This window comes from Etheostoma cragini, chromosome 13, assembly GCF_013103735.1.
Source record: "Etheostoma cragini isolate CJK2018 chromosome 13, CSU_Ecrag_1.0, whole genome shotgun sequence".
Taxonomy (NCBI): domain Eukaryota; kingdom Metazoa; phylum Chordata; class Actinopteri; order Perciformes; family Percidae; genus Etheostoma; species Etheostoma cragini.
Genome location: NC_048419.1, coordinates 13540200 through 13566353, shown reverse-complemented (window position 1 = coordinate 13566353; position 26154 = coordinate 13540200). Strand labels below are relative to the sequence as shown.

Sequence of the window (26154 nt, the reverse complement as noted above, 5' to 3'; positions counted from 1 at the left end):
TATGGGCACTTGCTAAGCATATTCAAACAGTTTTATGTATGTTATCTGGTGAAAATGTTAGAGATGAAGAAATACTCTAATGATCCTCTATATTTTTTTTAAGAGAAAGAATCCTCGTTAATGTCACATTTTTCAAAAAGTCAGGGTACGGAGAGAGAGAAGCAGTTTATTAATCATATGCAGATGTACCCAGCTAATGGAAATGACACTACAGGTCCTAAAATCACAGTGATTCATTGAGAGAAATGTCAGGGTCTAAATGGCACTGCAATGGCTCAAGAACTGAGTAGAATATAAACGACAGGATTAGCATGAATCTAGAATTATTTTTAAAAAAAATCAAGTTTTGAGTGTGTGACTGTTGTTTACTAAACAGAAAAAACAGTGACCACAAAGCAAAAATGGATAACAAGACTGCTTCATGCTGGAAGTCTGAGGCCACTCTGAGCCACTGGGTGGAGCAGTGCAGATAACAACCAGTTAGCTGTTAAAGAAGTGACCTAATGCTAAGACGATCTAACGTCCCAGCACTGAAATGATGAAAACAGCGTTTGTTAGCATCAGCAGAAACATCACGGGCTACTCTCACATTGAGTAAGAGAGTTCTGTGCTGTCTTGACTTTGGATTTATTTGTCTCGTGTTCCAGATGATGATTATGTTTCCTGCCCAGATTACTTTTTGTTTTAGTTTTGTATGCTGCTTCTGGGACACTTTTTGCTCAAGCTCGACATACTTTGTCCGCTCTTTCTGCATTTAGGTCCAAGCCCCATCTCCAGCCTGACAAGTTCACTGAAAAATAAAGCTCATGGGGGCTCCTTTTAAAGCAGCTTATCTTCCCAATCAGGAGGCTGAAAGTGTGCTGTGATGGTGTAATTGCTATTTACATTGTTCTCAGTTTTTGGTAGTGTATACATCTCATATTTACCAGAAATGTGTTATTTATTTATCAGAAATGTCTGCCACTGTGGGGGGACAATGTCATTTTGCTACAACATTGTACAGCGAAAGTTCCATTCTTTAGCACATTTTCATACAACTCCCTGCTATATATAAAATGTCTCATTTTAAAATATGTATTCTATTCTTTACATATCCTTTTACTTCTTGTGGTTGCAGCTGCCCTGATTTACTGTGGGGATCATTACATTTTCATCTGATCTGTTTAACCTGAAATAAGAACTCAGTTAAGCAATAGGTTAGACTTGAGGATTTATTGAATGGCATTTGAAATGTCATCTCATGGCACAAGAATGGCTCTTCATCTATTGTAATTAGATGGCTATTTAACATGCACATTATCTGTTCCTGGCAGCCAAAAACAGCCTAAAAAAAGGGGCTCATTGTGTTTATTATGGACACAATGAGTCATTACAGGTATTGTTTCTTGCTCACTCTAAAGGTGACACACTGTCATTTACTCACTATTGATGAAACAATGCGACCCTTTTGCTTCCCATGTTGATGGGATACAAACAACAACAGCTATACATTTTAAATGCCATCTCCCTCTATGATGCTGTCTTTTTCAACCACTTACCATGTCTCTCTTTCTTTCTCTGCCATACATGAATAGTGATTCTCCTTTCATACTTCTCAGATTCCTCACAGAAATTGAGTTGTGTCTTACTTTCTATTTAAATGAAAGACTGGAGGGTTTAATGTCTCCGGATAGTTTTGGTGACTTTTCAATGTGCATATCAATGCAGTGTTTTTTTGTCCTTTTACTTTTATGTACTTTGATCACACCTGTGCGTGAGAGAAAGAAAAGGGTATTGCACTTTTTAGACTGCACACTTGCCAGTTTATGAGGTGCACTTAGCTAATGCTATTGTAGTTCGATAGGGCTACAACAGGCATTTAATTAATCTGACATTTATGAAGCTGATTGTTTATGAGTGTCAGAGAGGCATTGATTCAACTCTGTAAGTTTGGAGGCTGTAGTTGTTTATGATGCTGTTGAAACACCTCTCTAATGCTTCTGTAAATGAGTGTTGAGAAAATTGTAAATAAGTGAAAAAGGGTTTAGCTGATCATAGCAGGAACAAACATACACCACATGTCTTGCTGAAATGAGCTTATGAACACAGTATTGCACATAAATGGTATAAACATGATTTTTTTGAAAGATACAACATTTATTTGCTAATATGTAAAAGTATATACTAACTAAATACCACATCCACATCTTAATAAGGAAAAAAAAAACTCCAAAAGCCATCATAGCAGTGTTCATGCAGAGCTTACAAAACATAACTCTTGCTCATATGCCCGCTGCATTTTTGACAAACATATAGAATTATCATCCCATTCCATAAGTGAGTCAAAATACTGAATTCCATTAAAATAACTAATCAGTTGATGGGATCCGTTGCCGTCCAATGACATGAGTTTTCATCCTTCCCTGCTTGTGCTTTTTTTATATATGGAGCTGCATGAGTCCAAGAGGGGGAAAAAAGAATGGCTGTGAGTGTGGGTCACTCTCTCACAATGTTTTGCATACCCCATGATGAGACACTGGCAACAGCGAATGAGCACTCCGCCCAGGGTGGCAGCTGCATGTGACGGCTATCAGCTTTGCTTATTCACATGTGTGCACATGTGCAAAAACACACAGCAGGATCAGACACAGCCATGTATGATTTTGATCCTGATCCCACTTATTTGAATGCTGCTCCATGTGACACTGTTAAAAGGGTTCTTCTTGTCATTCATGGAAAGCACATTCATAGTCAGAGATGGATGTTTTTTTTGTTTTGTTTTTTAATACCTGTGGAGGAGTGATATGGTTACATTTAAATAGGAACAGCTGAATGCATTTTTACGTACCTATTTGGTTAAGATACAAGTGTTCTTTAAATTAGTCATTTCATTCGCTTCACCCTCCACTACCCCACTACACCGTCTTTGGTTTTGGTTAACCTCTCCCTGCTATGACTCCCTCTGTTTTACAGTTTACTACATCACGCCGTGGCTCACACGTCCCAGAGTCTCAAAGTGTAAAGACAGCAAAAAAATAAAAGCTCCCTGCTGTTAATTTCCAAGCGTGTGCATAACCTCAGTACCTGCCTGAGTCCCAAACCATTGCCCCTGGAATTGGCATTAATTGCTTGAGAGAGGAAAGTAATTATCTCAGGTAATTATTACTCTGGGTAGAGTGAGAAACTAGACAAGCCTTCTCTGTCGGTTCCCTGCAGAGACAAGTAAAGAGAATTCTGCCTTTAACGTGTTATAATTGGAGGGGCTGGGCCCTCAGAGCCATAAGCTCTCATGGCTCAAGGGTTTACAGCACACACACATGCACCCATTAAGACACCACAAACGCACACACACACACACACACACGCACACACACACAGGGACACTAGGCACCACCGACTTTTAGGCCCTATCACAAGTGAAATGAATGCATGAGTATGACTTTGAAGGCCACATTAACAATTATCTGTCTTAATGTACAAACAAAGGCACACGTATTAGTTATTCTTGTCAGAAAACCAAATTACCATTGCAAGTGCCTTTAAGAAAGAATAGACAAAAAATGCCCTGGACCACTGATTAATGTTGCTGTTACAGGCTTTTTAATTCTGCCAGATAATGTCCTTAACCATCAAACACAAAGAGAATAAATGTAGCGAGTGAACGTAGAATGTATGGAGAAAGGAACAAGGTTTTGTAATGATGGTTTTGGAGACGTGCCCACGCTACCCGCTGCGCTGTCAGCCAGTCAAGCTCCAGGTGGTCAGTACCCTGCTAAGCCCTCACATCTGTAAACACACACACACATACACACACAAACACACACAGAGCTAAATATGACAAAGAGGATGAAGGTGCAGACATCCCTGATGTCCTTGTCCTCCAGACACCTGAACTGCTATGTTATGACTGATGCCCTCTGTGATATCAAGCACATGAGCTCATGTTATACAGGAAATACCTTTGTCATGGAAAGATGTTGGCGTTTTTACGACCTGCAAATGTTCCATCAAACAAATAAAGTGACTGAAGGTAGCTACCGAAAATGATTCATGAACTTTGTTCACACAAATGTGACTACTAATTTCATTTTGCAATCCCTATTATAAGCCACAGCCAGTGCACCAGACAGTAAAAACTGTCTGAAAGCTCGCTGACAGTGTCTATGTGGTTAGCTACAGTATGTACAGCCCAGACAGATTTTAAAACTTCTTTTAACTGACCTTGAATGCCTTCACATCACCTCTAAAATTTACTTAGATGCAGCTCTCTGGTGGAAAATATGTTGATCAGTAAATCACACAGTTTACATTGGAATAAAAACCTACAGACATTTTGGCCTCTGTGGTACTTTCCGTGCTGGAAAATGAGCTCTCAGATTGAAAGAAGACATCACTGTGCTCATAGAGAAAACCAACCTAATAGTGCGTCAGTTAACATAAATGAAAGTTGTGTGTAAATTTACAATTGAAAAAAGCCCAGTGAACCAACTGAATGTTACAAATCTCTCTACTTGCATTGAGTTTTTAAAGGAATTTCAGAAAGACAACTCACATGTTAATGAATTCAGGGCATGCAGTGTGAAGACAGCTGTGATTTAAATAGCCCATTCTGAACCAGGCTCCTGGCGGTTGCAAATGACTTTATTTAATGATTTCTGATGTCTTGAAATGTCTTCAATAGTTAATATTTTTTAGAAAATACAAATCTACTTTTCAGTTTTTTTCATTGAAATTCCATGATTACATTCTTTTTTTTGTAACAAAATCACATTTGAGATTGTGCTATTAATAGTAGAGTAAACCACTGACGTTGCCCACATGCCCATGCAAGTTTACAATAAGCAACATAGGTACAAACTGCTGACAAATGTGTTTGGCAATAGAGGGACTGTCTGTGCATGGTTAATATATATTCTTTTAGAGCATTTCTGATTAACATGGCTTGTGTGACAGTTGGACACCCTTCAGCATCAGCATCAGTTGATTGCTGCACTTTCAAGGTCTAGTTTAGATCCAGTCAATCCTCACCCAGAAAATTACGGTATAAGGCAATTGTGCAATTATCTCATTACGATTCATATTTACGTTTGATGTGAGACAATGACCTCTCTTGGCCTTAGTAATAATCGCAAGAGCAAATGTGGAGGTAAGGTCATAAAGTATGAGACAGCAAAATAATAATAAAATAACATATCATTACCTAATATTAATATGAAAGACTAAAATAACTAAATGGACTGTGGCCCTAACTCAGATGAATTAATATTCCTCCTGGAGAGAAGAGAAAGAAGAGTTTTGACCAGATTAAGGATGCTTTGGAGAATGGATTGCAAAACCTCCAGTAGCCGCCGAACACAGTGCACAATATGAAGAGTCATGATGGATCACATTCTGGGGATAAAAGGGAATTGCTCCCTTTGTATCTGTACCTGGCACTGGCATCCTGAAAAAAGTAAGTAGCAACAAAATATTTGAGCACAGAATCTTGCATGATTATGTGCAAACACTGGTTCGCCACTTGTGTATAAATAAATAAGTATACCTTATTGAAAACAAAGGTTGTCTCCTGAAAATGTACAGTATATACTTGAGGTTTATGCACGTACTGTATATCAAACAAAAGTTGTGCTTTTTGATATTTCCCGCGCAGTCATCACCTTTCTACCATCTGTCATTAAGGATAGTTTTTGCTGAAAAAAATTAGACCTGATTTACCTTCTTATGTGTGATCTTTTTAATGTTGAACCATTTTCAACAAGCACAACCTTGGCTAGATTTCATACAGTATTTTTAGTTAAAAAATATTGCATCTAAATAGATCACGAAATGTAGTATATTTATTTATTTTATACCATATTCTGTACTATATGGCTCTTACCCTTGCACCTCTTATTTTTCCACTTTATCCCCTTTGCTTTTTATTTTTCACTCCTCTTTGTTGGTCATGCTCATTGTACGGACAGGAGAGATGAAAGAGCAGCAGTGCAAAAGATTACATACACAACTGATACAACTGGGAATCAAAGTGAGCCAGTGTGAGGCTGTATGATGTGCTTGTTTATTTGAGCTCTTCAGATTTCAGAAAGTAAAGCTGTGCTCTTTCAGGGAGCGATGAGGAGGATACGAAAGGAGGGAAAAATACTCAGCTGGGTTTGGGATGAGTACATTCATTTACATTTTTTTTCTGGAATTCATTAATCAGAGCAATGGCCATAACCTACATTTTAAATAGGGCAATTCATTTCATCATTTAAAGAAACAGAAAGAACCATTTGTCCAATTCATGCCTGCAATTGACTGAGATAAAAATACACCAATCTACATTCCGGACTGATTCACTTTTAGCCTACTTCAAAATATGCAGCCTGCCATTGCAAGACACTGTGATAAATAGTATCCATTAGATATAAAGTCCTCGGGCAAAATGTAAATATATGGGGTCTCATCTATAAAACTGTGCATAGAATCCTTACTAAAAGTGTACGTACGCCCAAAATCCAAAAATGTCGTATACCAACAACAACAAAAAAAGGTTTATTGTAAGCAATTTTCTCTTTATAAATCACAGATTACCCACAAGTGTGCTGTACACGCCCATTTTAACCATAAATACTCAATGCAAAGCACCCCATGAATGCTGATCAGTATGTTAGCGACCCTGGCAGTTGTTCTTTTGTTTATCCAAATCATGACGATTGGCGGGGAAAAGGCAAAAACTTCTCAGATGCTGGGCAATTACTGGAAATTGAATTATAATTTTGGTTTGTTCTTGCCCAGTGTACCTAAACCTGAACTATAGACTACCTATATTAACAATACCCTCCAAAACGGCAAGCATTGCAGAACTCCAGGACAGCTTCAATATACCAGACGTATATGATAAGAACTATGTTTTATCCAAACAAGCCTTAGTGATAAAGTTGAAGATTATAATATTTATATAAACACTTAGCTGTCTGCCATTTCCCTCAGGAAACAGCCGGTGGCCCCTAGAGTAGCAAGGACCTGTATTTGGTACAAGATGGCATCGTTCCAGCCCAAGTCCCTCTCTACTGGACCTAATTCAGTCCATAGATCCAGGAGCACAGCTTTAGGGAATTTAAATTGGCACATTAACTAGTCATCATTGTAGTCCCTGAAGTCTCATTCTCTCCTGATCCTTCCATTGGCGTATCCTCTTGCAGTGCCAGCAGTGCCATCAAGCTGCTGTACGCAAGGGTGTCGCTGCAGTATTCATATATTTATAACATTTTTGCAATTCTTAACACCTTGCCAAAATCACAGCATCCACTAGTGGTATCCCTCACCCCGAGATACAGTCTGAAGACGAAGATCTAATAGGCAAACACACTTTTGTTCATGTACGTAGGTTTCCAACAATACTAAAGTCTAGACTGATAACGAGGACAGTGTAACAACTGCACAAGAGCTTAATGTCTGTATTTCTAGATTTTGACATTTGACCATATATTCACAGTTTTAAAGGCAGATATTTAGTTCTTTACACTGTGTTCTGCAGTTATCCAATGCTAGGGTACTTGATACTTGATCCTTTATTCCATGCATTTTGATCATCTCATCCTCCTGTGCTCTATAGTGGACAATGTGACGGTGAGACAGCGCCGATTAAATATTAAGAACAAATATTTTAATGTCAGATTTGAGTTGGATTTTACAAGGTTTTTATGGAACGATTATCAATCAGCACAAGTGCAATTAACACTGCTGGATTCATCTTCATGATAACGTTGATGATATGGAGTGAAACATCAATACTTGAACATGTTAGAAGTAATCGTTTTTACCACATTTACTTTCTGCAGTTCACCACCTCACCATCTGCGTCACCAATTCCCATTGTCTCCAAAATGTGGAGGGCCGGTGGTGCACAATCTCCCTTCAAGTTTGTTTTTTATAAACAACAACCATTGTGCGGGAAGTGGCGTACGTACATTTTCAGCCCTGTTTTGTGTGAATGCTATGTTTATAAATGAGACCCCTAGTCAGTCATCGTCAATCAGTTTGGAGACAAGAAAAACAACAATACCTATGCATGCAACAACATTTTTTTATTACTTTTCTTGTCTTCATTCAGGCTTTGATCTTCCAATATCTGATAAATTACACAGCCAATTTACTTTGATATGTGACATTAATGGCTGGATTTGGATGTGTGCTCCTCTCATCGGATTGCCCATAACTCCACATTTGCTGCTGTGCATCAAATTCCAATCAGGTAAGCATCTGCTTAGAATTCACTAAACAACCCTTCATATTTGCGCTGGGAAAAGAATTAAAGCTTTCTAGGATATTGCTCATTTTCTCCTTCTGCTGTTTGTGATAAGAGCTATGATTTATTCATTTCTAACCATTTTGGGCTCTAGATGGAATTCAGGGCCAATTTTCCCTTTTAATCAATGTTGAGATAAGCAGTTGTATTTTGTAATTTATAGCACCATCCCTGTCTGACGCTATCTAATGTCCTGAGTGTGTGTGTGTGTGTATGTGGGTGTGTGTTTGCACACAATTCGGTTTGTGAGACAAAGACAGAGACATCAATAATGTGTGTCCATATTTGCCTATTGTTCATATCTTTTATGAATCTTGTGAACGTGGACTTGCCTAAGAGCATCAGCATGCTTTTCAGCGTGTGCTCTTCCTTAACAAAATAATGTGCATGGTCATAAGTATGTGTGTTACAGTTAAGGTTATAGTAGATATTAGTTGAGGCACTGATATTAATTTATGGGCAAAACAATATGTAGATGAGACAATGTAATGCATGCCTGAGGTTGTGAAGTACTGGTTAATTGAACTAATGCAAAAATAGCATTACGCTCGTACGTAGGGCTGCCATTTAAACACCGTCACAAGCAGATTAATGAGGAAAGAAAATTGACCAAGACGGCCTTTCACCTATTGACATGACGTTACTTGATATGACCTTTTTTTCTTTTTCATCATTTAACAGTTATGCTGACTTATTACAGTAAATATACCACTATCTACCTCAGCATGAAGTTTTATTTGGTCCATCACTGTAAATCCTAAATCGTAGTGTGTGTCTAAGTGTGTTGTGTGCTTTTTTCTCAGTCTTCTGGGCTTGTGTTTTTGCATGTACAGTATATCTCTCTGAGAGATGCTCCTAATTTCCTCCTTAGCCAGCCTCCACTTGGCCATGAATGTGTTATTACACTTGAGATAAAACTAATAAAGAGGAAGAATTCAAATGTCTCTGGATGTATTTCCATTTGTTTTTACTTTTGTGAAGCATGACTTGCATTGAGATTTAAACCGTAAAAAAAAAAAAAAAAAAAAAAAAGGAAATTGGATAGCCTGGGACTTTTTCAGTGATTATGTATAAGGGTAACCTGAGTGCAACTCTGTGTGTGTGTGTGTGTTTGTGTGTGTGTCTGTGTGTGTTTGCGTGTGTGTGTGTGTGCACATGGAGATGAATTGCTGCACTAAAATACTACTAAAGCGTCACATTTTACTCCAACAAACATCGTCAAACTGTGTCAGTTCCAAAGAGACATTATTCCATATCATGCAGCAGCATTTGCTAATATTCTTCACCTTGCAGGTCTAGTGTATGTTCAGTTGCCCATAGAGAGTTCCCTATTCTATCCTTAATTATTACCTAAGGGAGAATGTTGTTCTCCAAAGCATGCAAAGGAGCCATAATCCACAAACCCAGAAATGTGTTAAATTAACCAACAACAACAAACAAGGGATGTTTGTCCAGCTTTCATCCCTTTATATTCAAATAGAAAGAAACAACAAAAAAGACTTCTCCATCCCAAGCATCTTGACGTGCAGGATAATTAAATTGATATTCATTCATCAAAGCTAGACTGATGCAACACACACATGCGCACTAAGACATCCATTTAAATTAGAATGCAGGGTTACAGAACTTAATAACATGGGCAACTGGAATGTGGTAAAACCAGGGTTAGTGTTTGCTGACTAGTGTCTATAGTTTGCATATGTGAATGTATGTCATAGGCATTTGTGACATTTATCACTTCCATGTTTTGTGATATTTTAGTTGGATGTTCCACCTGAATTTTTTTTAACAATCTAGGGTTGCTTATTTTGGCTGTGATAATCATTATGTTTCACACTGAATTATGAAGCAGAGTGCAATGCTAATTCAGGATAAGTGTCAGACTGACAATACTCATTCTAACAAAAAATGTCCATGTTATCAATTGGGAAACAAGAGCTCTCACGTGCGATGTGGGGGTAAAAAGTATGTCTGATCTTACTTTTTTTACAGAGTATCTATATAAAACCTCCAAGCATCGTTACAGAAAAACTATCTGAACAATGTGACCATGCATTGAGTCCACAGTAAGCTACGCTCACCATAATGCAGCTCAACGGAGCTCAGAATAACACAGACTGAAAATGTTTCCTTTCAAGAACAAACTTACTCAATAGAAGTAATGCAAAGGGACAACGTCTAGGCAAACAGGACAATGTTTCACTTGTGTTCGGTCAATTTGTACAATTATTGTAATCACAGACGTGGCATCCACATTTTCTGTAATTAAAACCTGGTGGCACCTATTACATCATAGACTGTCCTGGCATACAGCTTCTAGTTGTCTTTAAGGTTGATCAGAGGAGCTAAGACTGGATGATGAGCCTTAGTTGTTTTGGCCAGATAAAATACATCCTGAGGAACCCTTCAGCCACAGATTTTGGCTGAAAACCTGAAAACCCTGTTATTGTATCAAGCCAGGTAAAAGGTAGCAGGAGATGTCTTTGTATAGGCCTAATTGTATTTATAAGTTTTCTGCTGTAGTTATGGCTGATATGGGCAGGACCGTCACAGAAAAAAATGAAATTAAATGAACAACTAAAAGCTAAAAGAAAGTGAAAGACAATGGGCGAAACACTGAGTCATACTCAATATACAATTTCGGGATTGTAAATAATTTACAAAATGTCCCCAAATTGGTTCTCAGGTATGTAAAATGTGTATTTCATTCATAAAAATTACTTTAAAATGTGCATTGTGGTTGTAGGGCAGTAGCCTGTATTAAATCCCCCTTCCGTTTAACGCTGATGTTTTATTCCTTTTAGTCCATGTTTGTGTTGGCCTACTATTTTCTTATCCCTCGCCCCCTCTTCTTGTATAAAGCATCCGTGGGATTCATGAAAAGTGCCATATAAATCTAAGAGGATATTACGTCTCTTGATGCTTTGACTCGTGACACAGTGACACCCCTGGTTTAGCTCATTTCACGTGTATGCAACACTTTAAATGCAACGATACATCTGTAACATATTCTCTTCTTGTAAATAAATGATTTTCTGTCTGAGCTAAATATTCATCGCAACTATATGACCTCTCGGTAACACTAACCCGGCAGTAAAGCACTGTAAAGAAAAGACCTCTACGACAGCAAGCGTGGTAAAACACTACCATTATTTTCAAAATGGCCACTAGAATCAACACAAACTGAAATTTACAAAAAGACAGTTTAATTTATTTTAATTCATTTTAAGACATTGTGTAACCAGTAGGTTAAATATACATTTACTCAGTGTCTCAATGTGGCCAAATCAGTTAATCAAGACAATACATGCCAAAATAGATGCCATAGGTAAGCTCAGATCTTTCTCTTTGTGGTGTCCCTGCTCATTCCGTGGACGAGTTATGTTACGTTGTAGACTGACACTCCTGCTCTGTTGGGTCATTCAGGTTGCAGAGTTCCAAATGACGCTTAGTGTTAGTTCATTCAGAATGACTTATGAGCATATGTGTCCATTGTAACGTGTGAGCCAATTGTGATGCATTTAAACTTAAAAATCTGTTGTCCACTGCTGCTGTCAGTTGCCATTTCACGCAAAATCAATGCAACCCTCCTCAAATTCACCTCCAGTTCTCATCATTCCCGTCGCCCAGGGTTCCTCCTTTATTAGAAGCCCCGCTTTTCATCACATCCATCCAGACCTTAAGGCTCTTCATTCATCCCTTCACCAATACCAGTGTTTAGACTTCATTGGTATTTTCCTGTAAATCCATGGCCTCTAAAGCCCTGTACAGAAATGTAACATAGAGGTGGATAATCGCCAAAGACTCTAACATTGAATGTGCACAATGTTGACTAAACTTATTTCACTCTTAAATTAAAGCGTAACTCTCGCCAAAATGTAAACTCTGTTTTTTTTGTGAATGTATCCGAGTTAAACTTTTGTTTAGGAGCATAATTAGGAATGAAAACGCCCCTTTCAACTCAAGCCTTGAGAACATAGTTTGTGTACACAGAGTTTACTAAATAAGGTTTACTCTAACTTTAGCAGTTGTTGTATTCCGCTATTAAGATGTTGTCGGTCAAAAAGGTTTGATCTCCAAATGCGGATTAAAAAAATGTCGTTATATGAGGCTCCTTTTTCAACTAAAAGTCAATATTGCGTTTCACTAACTACTAACAACAAATTGTCTGTGCATTTATATGGATCTAAGCTTTGGGAGCTTTCAATCTTTACTCTCCTCCCTTGACTACTTGTGACTTGCGGTGACTGAAAAAGCCAAAAGCTATAGTGAGTGTTTAAAACCTTTCTTAGTAAACTTTGTGTACACACATTTTTTTCTCAATGCTCGAGTTCATGTGTAGAGCCCCTGCTGATGCTAAGAGCAAAGTCTAATGTTGTGCCGAGGCTTCTTAGTGTTTTATAAATAGTCATTTTGATGCTATCATAGTAGTAACCCTAGCTCTCCCATTCAAAAGCCCATTTGACTGAAAACGAGAATACGGTTAATCTTAAAAGTGGCACTTCTGTCCTAATTATGCTTTTAAACAAAAGTTTGAATGGGGTACATTCAAAAAATGACCCTAGGTTGCAATTTGGCGAGAGTTACGCTTTAAATCTCTCCTGATTGAAATATGTTTCAAGCCGATGTTCCTGTCTGATGCGCTGCCATGAGTGTTTGCTGCAGCCAAGGTATCTCTTGATGTCAATGGTTGGCTTTACTTGTGACAAAAGCATGCCCACCATTAGGAATTATGAGTCTTATAGGAGTGGTTTATCTGTACCCATTGAAAAAAATCCATTTGATTTTCTAAGAAATGCTTAAATAATTAGCTAAATTATAAGGTTCTCTAAGCTGACATTTTGGAAATGTGATATATTGTTAACAAAGTGCACATGCAGGATAAATCTGCAGCATTAACATCATTTCTGGCAATTATTCAAGTAAGAGAAGAGAACTATTCCAACTCATGCTCCAAATTCTACAACATCTCCAGTCTTATTTTTTTCTCTCTTAACATTAAAACATGTTGCATGTCAACGAGTATCCGCCGGCATACTGTATAACTAAAAAAGCAATGAGGGGGAAGAATTTTCTGCCAAGAGGAGGGAGGGTCGCAAAGTTCTAAAAGCCAATTAAAAATATCAAACTCAAGCCAAATGGGTTTGATATCCTGTGCTCAGTTGCATTGGCTTGTGTATTTACCAATCACTGCGATGCTTGTTTTGTTGATTGTGCTGTCAGAATCCACAAGCTACGAGTGAGCAGAGCCTAATGATCTCCAGCAGTCCCAGTTCATTTTGGTTCAAAGTGATACATGGAAATTATTTCGGTGTTTACAACTTTAGTAAACCTCTCTTCCGCTCTCCTATCAATTTACACCAAGCCAGCATAGCTCAGGCTACCTCAAGCATGGCCAGGAAAGTATCACACAATAGAGTCAATCCTGCACAAAAAGACAGCTGGGAACTGCTGCACACACACACTCGCACACACACACACACACACACACACACACACACACACACACACACACACACACACACACACACACAAGCTCAGCAGACTCACTATAGGAAGGCTGGGCTGGTGCTGTAAATTACAAAATGCCATTCAGTCTACACAAAAACAACAGCACACATACCTACAATATATTAACACACACTTTTTGTTTTTTCTTATTAAGGTACTGTACTAGCATACATTCATTTTATAGACACATTGGTAATTATTGTGCCTCTCCGTTACATCTTGAACCTTAATCCCTACCTTATCATTAAGGTAAATCTAATTAAAATGTGTAGCATTATCTTTAAGACGTCTGGAAAACAATCTGTACAAGTGATTACTTTTCACCTCATTAGGTCCAGTTACGCGAGCCAAGTCTTTCTGTACCTATTGTGTTTGTATATTGATGACAAGTATTCAAATTACTAATAATAATACACCTAGATATGCTGTCCAATGCAGAAGGTTATACTCTTAATTAAAATTAATTGCCATTGATTTACAGATCCTCCTGAAAAAGACCTGTGTTATTTAACAAGTACAAATATGTAACTGTGTGGAAAATGAAAGGTGGATGCTTATCACTGCTAAATTTAACATTCTGAGCTGTATGGTCTAACAAAAAAATCTCTGTTACTACAATATAAGCAGGACTTTAGGTCAACTGTCTTAATTAGTAAAATTGTCAGTTAAGTTTTCACATTAATGTATGTGGGTGGATCAAACTGCTTGCTTAGGCAGTGCTAGTTATCAAAACATTAAATGTTTATTTCTCAGTGAGTTTGTTTCAATGCTAACACATTCCTCGCTTGATTATTACCCTATCTGGCATTTGTTCTTAGTACTGTAACACCACTAGAGTAGAAACAACTCATACTATCTAATGCTCTGAGATCTAAGCCATTTTTCTTTGGTTTACCCAGTTTACTTTTGTAACAATGCTTGTGTAACCTCAACTCTGCAATGCAAAATCAAATAAAAGACCTTTTTTTGTCATGACAACCTGGGCAATCAGGATATGTATGCTGCAGGATGTCACATGAATGTATAAATTGTTAAATGACTATAAAGACAAAAGATAATTTTCTTCCCCCAGAAATGTCCATTTACACTTTCTACAACACTATCCAAATGCAGAAATAATAATCTACGCATTATTTATTACGTTTATGCTGTTATGTCATTATTTTGGCCAATTTGTTTCATGTTTGGGAAATGTAGCATGAAAGTAACACAGTCAAGAAAGTGGCAGCATCTACATCAGCAGCAGTTGCTGTCACGGCGGAGGCAACTGCCGTAAAACGCCAAAGAAGAAGAAGATAGACAGAAAGACTGGTCGACACACTCAGCACACTGAATACAGAAAGTGAAGATTGACGGTGCTGATAGTAAATCATTACCTTTTCATACAAAAATATTACTAAATAACTGTGGAATTATTGTGCAAAGTCTTTGAAAAGACACTGAAGTTCCAGGTCCGATTACAAAGCTTCCGGAAGGGCTACGCTGACAAAGAAGCCCCCTCTGGAAAGGCCCAGATGTTACCCGTCATGCTAAACAAACAGAATGACGCAAGCTTGTGATGCGGAGAAAATCTCATTATCTAATGTGATTCATGTTAAAGCCCTGTGATCTCATGGAAGGCCTAATTGAAATGGCACATTTGTCTTCTAATACAAAAGTAAGTCTCTACACTGTAGGTATCTGGAGATTGAATAACGTTATGACATCAAATGTGAAAGTGTACAGCGTTGATCTCAAGGGATTCAGAAGGAGTACAGAGGGGCTCCAGGACAATGACAAACAAGATAGTCATCCTAATAGATTATGCCTGTCAATCATTTTCATTTATCAAATCAATTGATCATCTGGTGGGTCCAAATGTCTGGAGATTAAAAAAGGCTAGTAGTGAGGATGACTAGAAAAAGAGGGTTCTGTCACAGGCTGTGCAGCAGTGGGGGTGGAAGTCTGTCTCAGCTAGAATCTCCAGAAAACAGGGTGTAGAAGTCACTGGGGGACTGATTGTGTTACCTTGCTGTGTGTTCCTAGTAATTTGATTGTGGCAAGTCTTTGGTAGTGCCTGTAACAGGCTGGGACGGCAGCCAGGTGTGTGAAGTGATGAGCTGCCAGCCAAGGCTCTGGTGACTCCTTCCATTTGGGTGCCATGTTCTCCTTTTGTTTACGTGTCCCATCCATGGAGCTGCGGTGGTGGGAACCAGAGATTTCTTTGTTTGTTTGGTTATTCAAATATCCTGGTTTTACATCAGCTTTACCAATTTAAGATCATACTTACTGTCAATGTGTAATTTATTTTATACTAAACCGGTTATATTTCCATTTGCTTATGTTTTGCAACATATCCCAACAAAAATGAAAAGTACTTTGGCATCATTTTTACCACTTTCATCATTATTTCTTTCTTTTAAATTAAAAGTAAACCACTGGATGTCGGCATTTTTACAGACTTTCATGCAGACTTTTTTGCTGACTGACTGCTTGAACTGTGGGTGGCTCACCACAAGTGGGCGGGAAGATTCTGTTTATTGCTTTATTCATGGCATGTGGGAGTTTTGACTAATGAAACACCTGCAAACTGCTTTAGTTCCATAAAATCACATCTCAACTATGAATAGTATTATACATGTATATTTAAATGTAGCAATGCATGATGCTATGCTATGCAATAACTGTAATATGTCAATGGTGAAACAAAGTAAAGTTTGTTTTAGCTAGCTACGTGAACCCATATATTGTTAATAAATAAATAAATGGATTTTCCAAGTATATTAATCCGTATAAACACCAGTTTGTAAGTAGAATATTATGACAATACCTTCTGTCACACAGCTGTCACTAGTCTTATTAGTTATTATTTCATGCAATAAGTAAATAATAATTTCATTTAATATCATTACTTTATTTATCCCACAATAAATTACTTTATTTATCCCACAAGTTAAATTACAACACATTTCCCCTGTTGTTATTATACACATTACACAAGTTTGAATTACACAGACATGTTCAGAACCTACAATATACAAATTTCATAAAACATCAAGCAACACCACTTCTGGCAAAAACTTTGAATTTAGGGGGTTGCATTTAAGTTTGCTATGACTTTGTAGACATAAAATAAGATTTATGTCAGGAAAATATGACCAGAATTCAAATTAGTTGTATGTTTGTAATTTATTTTAATAATGTCATTAAATTCAATTACATTTTATTTATAGTGTGAAAACGTAATTAAAGTTTTTCTCAGGACACTACAGATAGGTAGGTCTAGGGCACACTATAATTTACAGAGACCCAACAATTCCCTCATAGCATGCATTTGAGGAAACCCTTCCTTTCGATAGGCACAATTCTCCAACTTGTCAACAGTGCAGTGCAGACAAAGCAAACGCATGTTGTCTGAAGTTGAACAGTATACAGATCTTAATTCTGCCGCTGCCTTCGCTCCACCTGGCTGTGCAATTTCCATCATAATAACTGTAAAGGTTTATGAGGCAGTGCGTGAGTGTGTGCGTGTGTGCGCGCGTGTGTGTGTGTTTGCTCCCAGATGACCACCAGACTAAACACAGAGCTGCAAAAGTCTAAAGATTTACGGCCGAGGCATGGGCTTTCAGGAGACATGAGTCACACAGGAACATTAAATATTGCAGTATCTCTTCTAGGCGCGTGACTTTGTCTGAGTTTGTCTGACTGTGTGCATGTGGGTGCATGCGGGTGCATGCGTGCTTTCTTCTGCATGCAGAAGTGTCCATTTGAGACTGTGTGCATGGTACTGCTCTTAATAGGGATATCATCCTCTCTTTCACCCTTTACCCTCAAGGGGTTTTCTCCTTGCTCACAGACCCTTTCTCTGGACAAGGGCCTGTGAGCAGTGTCAGTGTTGTACGGATCTGCTCTGCTCAGCCCAAGACAGCGACGCTTAGCTGCATGGTGGACAATGCTTGAGAAAGACAAAAAGGGGTGAAGATAGTGAACTGAGGGGTGATAGATGAGGGAGTTATGATTTAGTAGGGATGTAGCCAGGTGATCACTTAGAGCTGAGTTAAATGGGGCGAAGAGGGTAAGAATAGGTGAAGAGAGATGAATGCGTGTCATAAGGGTAAGATACGTGGCCATTGATAATAAACTGTGTTAAGATGAAAATGTTTTGGTGAAGAAAACGTGGATAACTGAGCAAAATTAAGGCATATGGGAAAAAATCAAATCTCCCTCCAAAGGACAACGCTGATATATGAACACACCATTATATTATTGGAACCTCTTCATCGCTCTCCTTTGTCTCACTCACTGTACTCATTTTAGGCTATTATCTCTCATTCCTTTCTCTCTTTTCCTTTCCCTTACTCTTGAGTTTTCTATCAGTCTGTTTCCATCAGCCTAACAGTATATTGCAGGGCAGTGTATTACGGTTGCCATTATCTGTGTTATAGTAACTGCCTGTCCTCTGATAACAGTAATCAATTGCATCTCTGTTCACTGTGCCATTAAGCACTGAAGCAGACATTACTTTATATAACACACTCTTCCAATCTCTGCACTTTTTGGGCTTCAGTTTCAACCTCTCTATTACCTCATAACTTTCTTTGAATCACCTTTCTTTGTTTCTTTCATCCATCCTGGGGTATGATAATCTCATCCATTTCTGGATCCAAGCCCCCAATGCTAACAAACAGCATGCTGTATCATTTGGACTTCATGACTTACACTTTTAATCTAATACCATATATATCTTACCTAATGGTTATTTAACAACCCGTAACAAGTAAAAAAAAATACACATTGGCACATCACTGCATGTTTTTTTAATTCGTTATCATGAATGCAGTGTTTTCAAAGTCTTTTATTTACAAAAGCAAAGTTATTTTTTACATAGATGTCTTCTTTTTTTGGTTTTGTATCAGTGTAACATTTGTTGTGTACATGGCTTTGTGTACATTAAAGAGAACATACAAACTGTGGCAATATTTGTATCATATGTGGCTTACATCACTTGTATTAAACGTAGTGGCTAAACCAATCTTGAAAAAGTTGGTGTGTTGGTGGCCATAGGTATAGTTACAGCTGTAGGTGTTGTACTGCTAGGAGGAGTGTAAAGTTCACACGCGATTGTTAATTAGTATTTTTATTTTTGTTTGCTGCTATTAAAAGGGGCTTTAAAGGTAAGAAACAGTGCCAAAGTCCACAGCTCATAGTGAGAAGCCACAGATGTATAAAAGAAGTAATGAGACCCTTTTCTAGCAGAGGAAAGACACATTTCCCCACAGCCTGCCTCAAGCAATACAGCCCTCGAGGACTCATAGTGGTGATCAAGGAAGACAAAGGATAAAAAGGAGAAGTATTTGGCTCTACACTAATAAAGTTAGCCGATGTAATAACGTCTAGTGGAAATTTAAAGGTGTATATATAACCAATAGCTTTCATAAACCTTATACATGCCCAGATATTGTAGAAAGCTAGAATCCAGGGTTTTGCAGAGCCATCCAATACAGTATCTGACTTTAAATTTGGTTCATCCACACATCACTGCTGTGAAACATTGATTTTCTCATCCCGTTCTTGATAAATAATTTGATAAATTGAAAATATTCTACCATTGCCTCTGCATCCAGAAAATCACTTTAAACCAAAAACATAATTTGTTTTGGATAATAGCTGCCGTGGTAGTGGGAAAAGATTATCTCTTTACTCAAAGATGCATATACTCTAGCGATTCTGTAAAAGAAAATGCCAAATTTTCCTCCTCGTTCTCTGGTGATGTTATGATACTCAATTCAGTTCACAGCAGAAATTCTAAATGTCATCAGTGAGCTGATAAGACATTTGGATATTACTGTATAATAAAATCTTAATTTGATTGTGTACTAAAGGCTGCTGTGGGCAGCCTATGCTCCAAGAAATAATGTGCACTTATTGCCTCTTCTTCAGACTATTGTATGTAGTATAGCTCTCTTAACAGCAGTATCAACATCCATATCCCCTAAACTATCTTTCAATCACAGGTTCTCAAGCTCAAACAACCACAATCCATAGCTGAAATGACTCTCAGACTTAGCTGCTTGACAACACTAACACCAATATGTTCACAAACATTACTGTTGTACTGTAGGGTTGCATTGACTGAGAAGAGTTGTGAGGGCCGGCAATGAAAAAGACTTGAATACAGATTGGTTTTCCCTGACCTCTTGACAGTTGGGCAGTTAAACAGGTGGTCCACACTGTATCTTCTGAAATGTGCGCTATTTTAAACTTCTTTTTTGCCTCGCACCCTGCAACAAAATAATAGCACAGCCTCACTCCAGCCCTGCCCTGTTGGACTGCTACAAGTCCTTTAAAATACCGGTACATAGCATTCAAAACCTCTATGTGACCAAGCCCCGTCATTCACTAGTCAGCAACAATATAGTGTAAATACAATAGTTGCTGTTTTTTAATCATCCTTAACTTGTCATAATTAAGATGAATTACAAAAGAAGTGATTAAGCAAGCCTACTGTGATTAAAACACCAGATTTGGGTGAGGAAAATATTTTTTTTCAAATAGATGGTGTACCACCTGCTTGCAATATGCCAGGATAGGCCACACATTTCTTTCCAATTACTCTTAGGCACTTGGAGGGAAATATGCAAAACAAGAAATCCGGGGGGGGGGGTTTAAAGTGAGAGGCTTGATTTAGAAACACTTCCCCAAAGAGGGGTGAAGGTTCAGCAACCTCTAATTTCATGCTGATTCGCAATGACCCATGGCTTGATTTGCTTTTGCCTGCTGGGTCAAACATCGCAAACCTCACTAATAACGGCACTCCAAAGGACGACTGATCCTGTGGCTTACCGCAATGACCTTAATATCAGATTATTTGTCCACATCAATGATTTCTCAACATCTTATTGAAGTATTTATCTTCTAAACGAAGCTCTGAATTGTGTTTTGTGGCAAAGTTTGGAGATCACTTAATATTTTCCAAAGCTTTTTTATGTGCACTGCTGCAAAGCTGCCAGAAAAGTCTATTTCATTTTTCGTGCTGTGTTAAAGCAGCAGCTGGTCCTCACTAAACAAACTTTGGTGTTTTTCCCCCTCTGCAGTGTGTCTCTGTGTGTGTGCGTGTGTGTGTGTGTGTGTGTGTGTGTGTTTGTGTTAATAGTACAGGGAGGCCCTGTAAACTCAGTGAGCCTGATAACCAAAAAGTTTGTCAGCACCTAGAAACCCTTCAAGCCCATCATCATCTGGACCTCCATCATAAACCCAAGGTTTATTGTATATTTGGGTTTCGACATGCTCACCAACACCCTGTCTTTGAAAATAATAATAGAAACGATTTGATGAGACAGTAAAATTGAAGGATCCGGCAAGGAGATTACTTGTACGTCAAAGGTTGCAGCCTTAAAAGTGTGTAGTAGTCTGATAAACAGCCGTCATGGTGAGGAAAACCCAAGAGGTTTCACAAAAACAGTAATGCCAGATCTGACAGGAGAGACAGTAAACTATGTTTTGCAACAGCCACCTTAACCAATCCCTGAACCTTTCTAAAACTGCTAATTTTCCTGTGAAAAATAATGCAATTAAAAATGTGTAGCAACAAAAACAAACCAAACCATATGCATTTTTTCATTGTATCCAGTGAGCCTTGAATGGGCTTCACTGGGCCAATAGTTGAGCTTTGATCTTTATTAGACAGCTAAACCCCATACTGATATTTGTGGTCGGAACTGAAAAACAATACAAGCTGTTTTGTGTGTGGCCAAAATGTCACTTGGAAAATATTATAATATGCAACTGAGAGAAACAATAAATTCACCTGTCTGTAAGCACTTAGTTGCACTGGCGGGAAGCAGAACAAGCAATGGAGGATGAGCTGCTGCATGTAGGCTCTATTGTTGCACCAGTTGTTTCTTTTCATTAATTTGGTTAAAATATAAAGTGCACCTCCTGTTTAGACAGCAGTCACATGCACACAAAAAACACTACACCACATGCTAGTTGGATCAGGTCAGGTTACACACAATTCTGTCAGCCTCCTGAATGGTTTATGTAAATTTTACATTGGACATAGGCTCCTTTGTTGTAACATATCTGGGTTGCATACAAGTATGTGTCAATATAAATATTTTCACACAATAATTTCAAATATTGCAGGTTTTGTTGAAAATACTCTTGACTTAATCCCATATGCTCCAAATGGAAAGAAGCATGTCAAGGTAATTATGAAAAAGCTTCTTTAATTGCACTTTTAGCAGAAGAAAATTACAAAAAAAATGATAGAAGACAAACCTGTTTCCTTGCAATTACATTTATTTACAACTAGTTTGAAAAAGCAAATACATTTTTGAGAGTCCATAATGCTGCTTGAAATACTTGAATTTTCTTTGTACTATTTTGTAATGATGTTGGTACGAACACAAAGCCAACTATAAAGAAGCAGCAGCAACACAAAGATAAACACTAATAAAAACAGCTGCTCTGGAATAGCTTTTTACATGATTGAAAGGTAAATTAACAACAACAGAGACATTTTGTGATGGATATTAGACACAAAGTCAAAAATAGTGAGCTATGAGTGGTCAAAAAGGAAGTCATGAATTTCATAATTATCAGATCTATAAATGATCCAAGAGCAGCCTGGGCAACTGCTTGCCATGTTTAAACACGGGCAAGAATTGTCATAACACCCCTGCAGCACCACCAAAAGTTGTAAGCTGTTGCATCTATATTTTGTCATAAATGCAGCTCAGGAATTTGTCTTTTCTTTGTGTTTAAATTCTTAAAAAAAAAGAAAAACAGTGCCACTGGGCATCCAGTGGAGCAAGGTTTATTGCACAAATAATGACCGCAGATCCAAACATTGCAATGTGAGGCAGCTCAACTGAATGGATGCGGTGTATGGCCTTGCCAGGTGAATAACTTGATGACAGGTGATCATTCTTAGACTTTTATGATAAAAAAGAAGGGGCAGTGCTGCCTACAACCGATTATTCTTGCTTGCCGGTGTTGGGCTTCAGCTCCCTTGAATGTTGAAATACATCTAATAAACTATAAAGCTAAAACAATAAAGATAAGAAGATGTCAGAGTACCAGGGTGACGAAAAGTGGGGAATCTGTCAATCACAGACCCCTCGTGATTATACTTGTTAAGTATACTCAAATATTAAGGTGAAGTTTATCATTGACCTCAACTTCACGTGATTTTTTAACATTGGACTGTTGTAAATTTCCATTTTGAATAAGATTAGAGTGAAAGTTATGAAATTAATGGAATCACTGTGGGATCTTACAACATAGGGAATAAGGTGATTGTGTGTTTGTTTTTCTCTTTGCTGTCCTTTTTGTGGTGAGTACACTACTTTGGGTCACTGGATTAGTTTACCCTTAGTTCTCTCCTCTAAAGCTACTTTAGATACAACAGATATTGTCGGAGACACAAAAAGCATCACAATGTGTTTTCATACAATGCTAATAGATAGATAGATACTTAATTCATCCCGAAGGAAATTTATCTATTAATCTATTTATCTATTAAAGTAGTAGTACTTTTTATTTTTTGTTTTTCTGTCTAACAAAACAGCAAAGCAAAAATACCAAATACTAAACATTGACTGGGCTGAGTTGTGAGGATACCATTAGTAGAAGAAGATAAAACATGTATGTATTTTTCGGTACCTTCTTAATAAACCAAAACACTTATCCTCTTTAGAAGGATTTATTTTTAGAAGATACTAAATTGTTTTAATTGAACCACATCTCCAATGTTCATATGGATATGATGATTAGATACAATGTAGATTGCTGAAAATGTGAAAGAACATGTATGCATATGATTTTGGAATGCTGTTTAGTTCAGATTTATTGTTGGAATATCATAAATGATTTTGTGATTTTTCAAAATTATATATATGAAGACTACTAATTACAGTGGACAGTAGAGCTATAGATGTGCTACAGACTCTGGTGCAGAGCCAGTTTTTTGTTGAGGGGCTGGAAAACTCCACAAAAAACACACTTTCAAGAATAGATTATTTAGTTCATCAAGGTTGCCTCATCTAGAAAATTCAGAATGAGATAGACGATCATTATGTGACCAAATTGGGAGGACATTTGGAAGCAAAAATCTACAAAATACACCATAGGGCAGCTAAGACTTAATATATCATGTTGATAATGAGTGCGCAATGTTGGAATAAACAAATCAATGGAAAGCAGGAGAGTGAATATGTGTGTGTAGGTAAGCATGTGTTTGTAAATGTTTACATATGTAGATGCATGAAAAGGTACTGTATGCATGCATATATGCATGCGTTTGTGTAAATATATGCATGCATATAAATAATGTTTGCCTTTACAGAAAACTCAATAAAAAAATACCTTACTAAAAAAGTAGGTTGGTAGATTACATTAAATGTATAAGTTACAGCTTATCAGACGGGTGCATGAGCTTTATCATTGGAGGAGAGGGTCAAGCGCTGCCTTGTGCACCCTTTCGCTGTTCCTTATCACACAGACAATAAAAAAATTGATCTCTGATGAGGACAGGCTTTTTCAGGATTTTCAGGATCTATAACATTTAGACATCTAAAAATCCCAGATATCACTGTTATCAAGTGTGATGCGCTAGCTTTCAGTTTTTTCCTAAGGAGCATACTTTGGAACAATACCTGTTCTTACTGTAATGTTAGCCATCACTCTTTCTCCTGTAAAGCCCTTTTTTTCCTCTCTCTTTCACACCCACACACACACGCACACGCATGCGAGAGCTGTGGCCCATGGGGATATTTTTCTTTTGGCTAAGGGATCAGAAGGATGTGGAGCTGTGAATGCTTCAGTCCTGCTCTCCTCTGGTGTGTGCTCTCGCTCACACTGTGTTGGGAATTAATGACTTCTCTGTGGCCCATCAACAGCACAAAACACGTGGGGAGAAAACATAAGAGATAGAGTGTGGGGGGAGCAACTGGGGGAGTAGAAAATAGCAGATAAATGTGGGACCTTCTGTTGAATTTCTTGGCCATGCACTGTACTGCAGTGGAAGGGGAGGTAAACGATAATACTAAAAGGCGACTAGAGAGCAATAGGAATGAAGAGAAAAGAACAATAAGTTGGTGCTGAGTCAGATTGGGGATATTGCAGGAAGAGGTAATTTCATTTTTTCTTCCCACCAGAGAGAAGAGAGTGAGGTTTTACACTTGCTGCCCTTTCCTTTCACCTTCTCACATTCAAGTTGAGACACATACTCTCATTCATGTAATCTTTTTCTTTGCCACACACACATACAGTACATGTCAACACATGTATCCAGAGCTTAAAGAGGAAACATAAAACGGACTTTAAAGGGAATAAAAAAGGGATGGAAAATAGTTCAGGGAAAGGATGGGACCAAGAATTGTAAGAGTTTAGTTTCTTCATTTATGTAACATTTGATAACAATAGAAAAACATCTAAAATGTCCTTTACCCTATACCTCATTAAATCATAATGACTTTAAATGCACAATTAAAAAGATAACTATCACACACATCAATTTAATTGCATCTACTGGCATTTATTAAGGCCAGTACTACAGTTTCCTTTGTTTTGCCTACGGCCCCCATGAAGCCATTTATCCACCCACACCTACCACAGCAATCCCGCACCCATGAGTTAAGGAAAGTGTATTTGTACAGTAGATTTCAACAACATGACAGTCCGAAGTGCTTTACATGAGACAAACAGGCATTAAGAAAAAAATATATGTATATAAATATATTTTAAATTAGGATTTAAACAAAACACGTTAAATGGAACAGAACAGGTTTATAGACCGGGTTTATTCAGGGAGGGATTTTGAAGTCTTACCTAACAGATTTTAGGGAGACTTTGAGAGAGGATAACATTTTTTCTCAGGATAAGGTGAGACACATCTTTGATCCAAGTATAAAATATAAAGGGAACAACTACAAAAAGTTACTTTTATCAAACTACTGAATCTGCTTCATCTCTTGGTCAAACAGAATGTCTACACCTGCATTTTTTTTAACTAGCCCAACATCTCCAGGAATCATATTGGCAGCAGATCATTTACATGTTATGTCATTGTTCAGTGTAAATCTATGAAGTGCTGTGCCCATATACAGTGAGACAAGTGTGGAGTTTGGTGTTGTGGATGACCAAGTTGTTACAATGCATTGCCTGCAAAGGTTGGCTGTTTTTTTGTTTGTTTTTTGTTCTGTGATAGTGTTTTCCCCTCTTTCCCATTAGTTGTGGCCAATTCCCAGTTCAATATTAGTGAGCTAACAGCACAGTGACTACAAATGTGCTGACAGTGTGCTGGGTCTCAGCAGGCAAGCTTAAGCAAAGGAGCTCCCTTGAGTTACCCTGACTAGGCTTTTGTTTTTCTTATTTTGTACACCTTTTCTTGC

At 37.8% G+C, this 26154-nt stretch overlaps 1 long non-coding RNA gene across 1 annotated transcript; it reads left to right on the top strand.

The window, feature by feature from the left end:
• Positions 1-7196: 7196 nt before the first annotated feature.
• On the top strand, positions 7197-15698 carry LOC117955854. The gene is made up of 3 exons (XR_004659143.1): positions 7197-7340; positions 14494-14496; positions 15687-15698. It is a non-coding gene; the product is annotated as an uncharacterized LOC117955854 (long non-coding RNA).
• The last annotated feature ends 10456 nt before the right edge of the window (positions 15699-26154 follow it).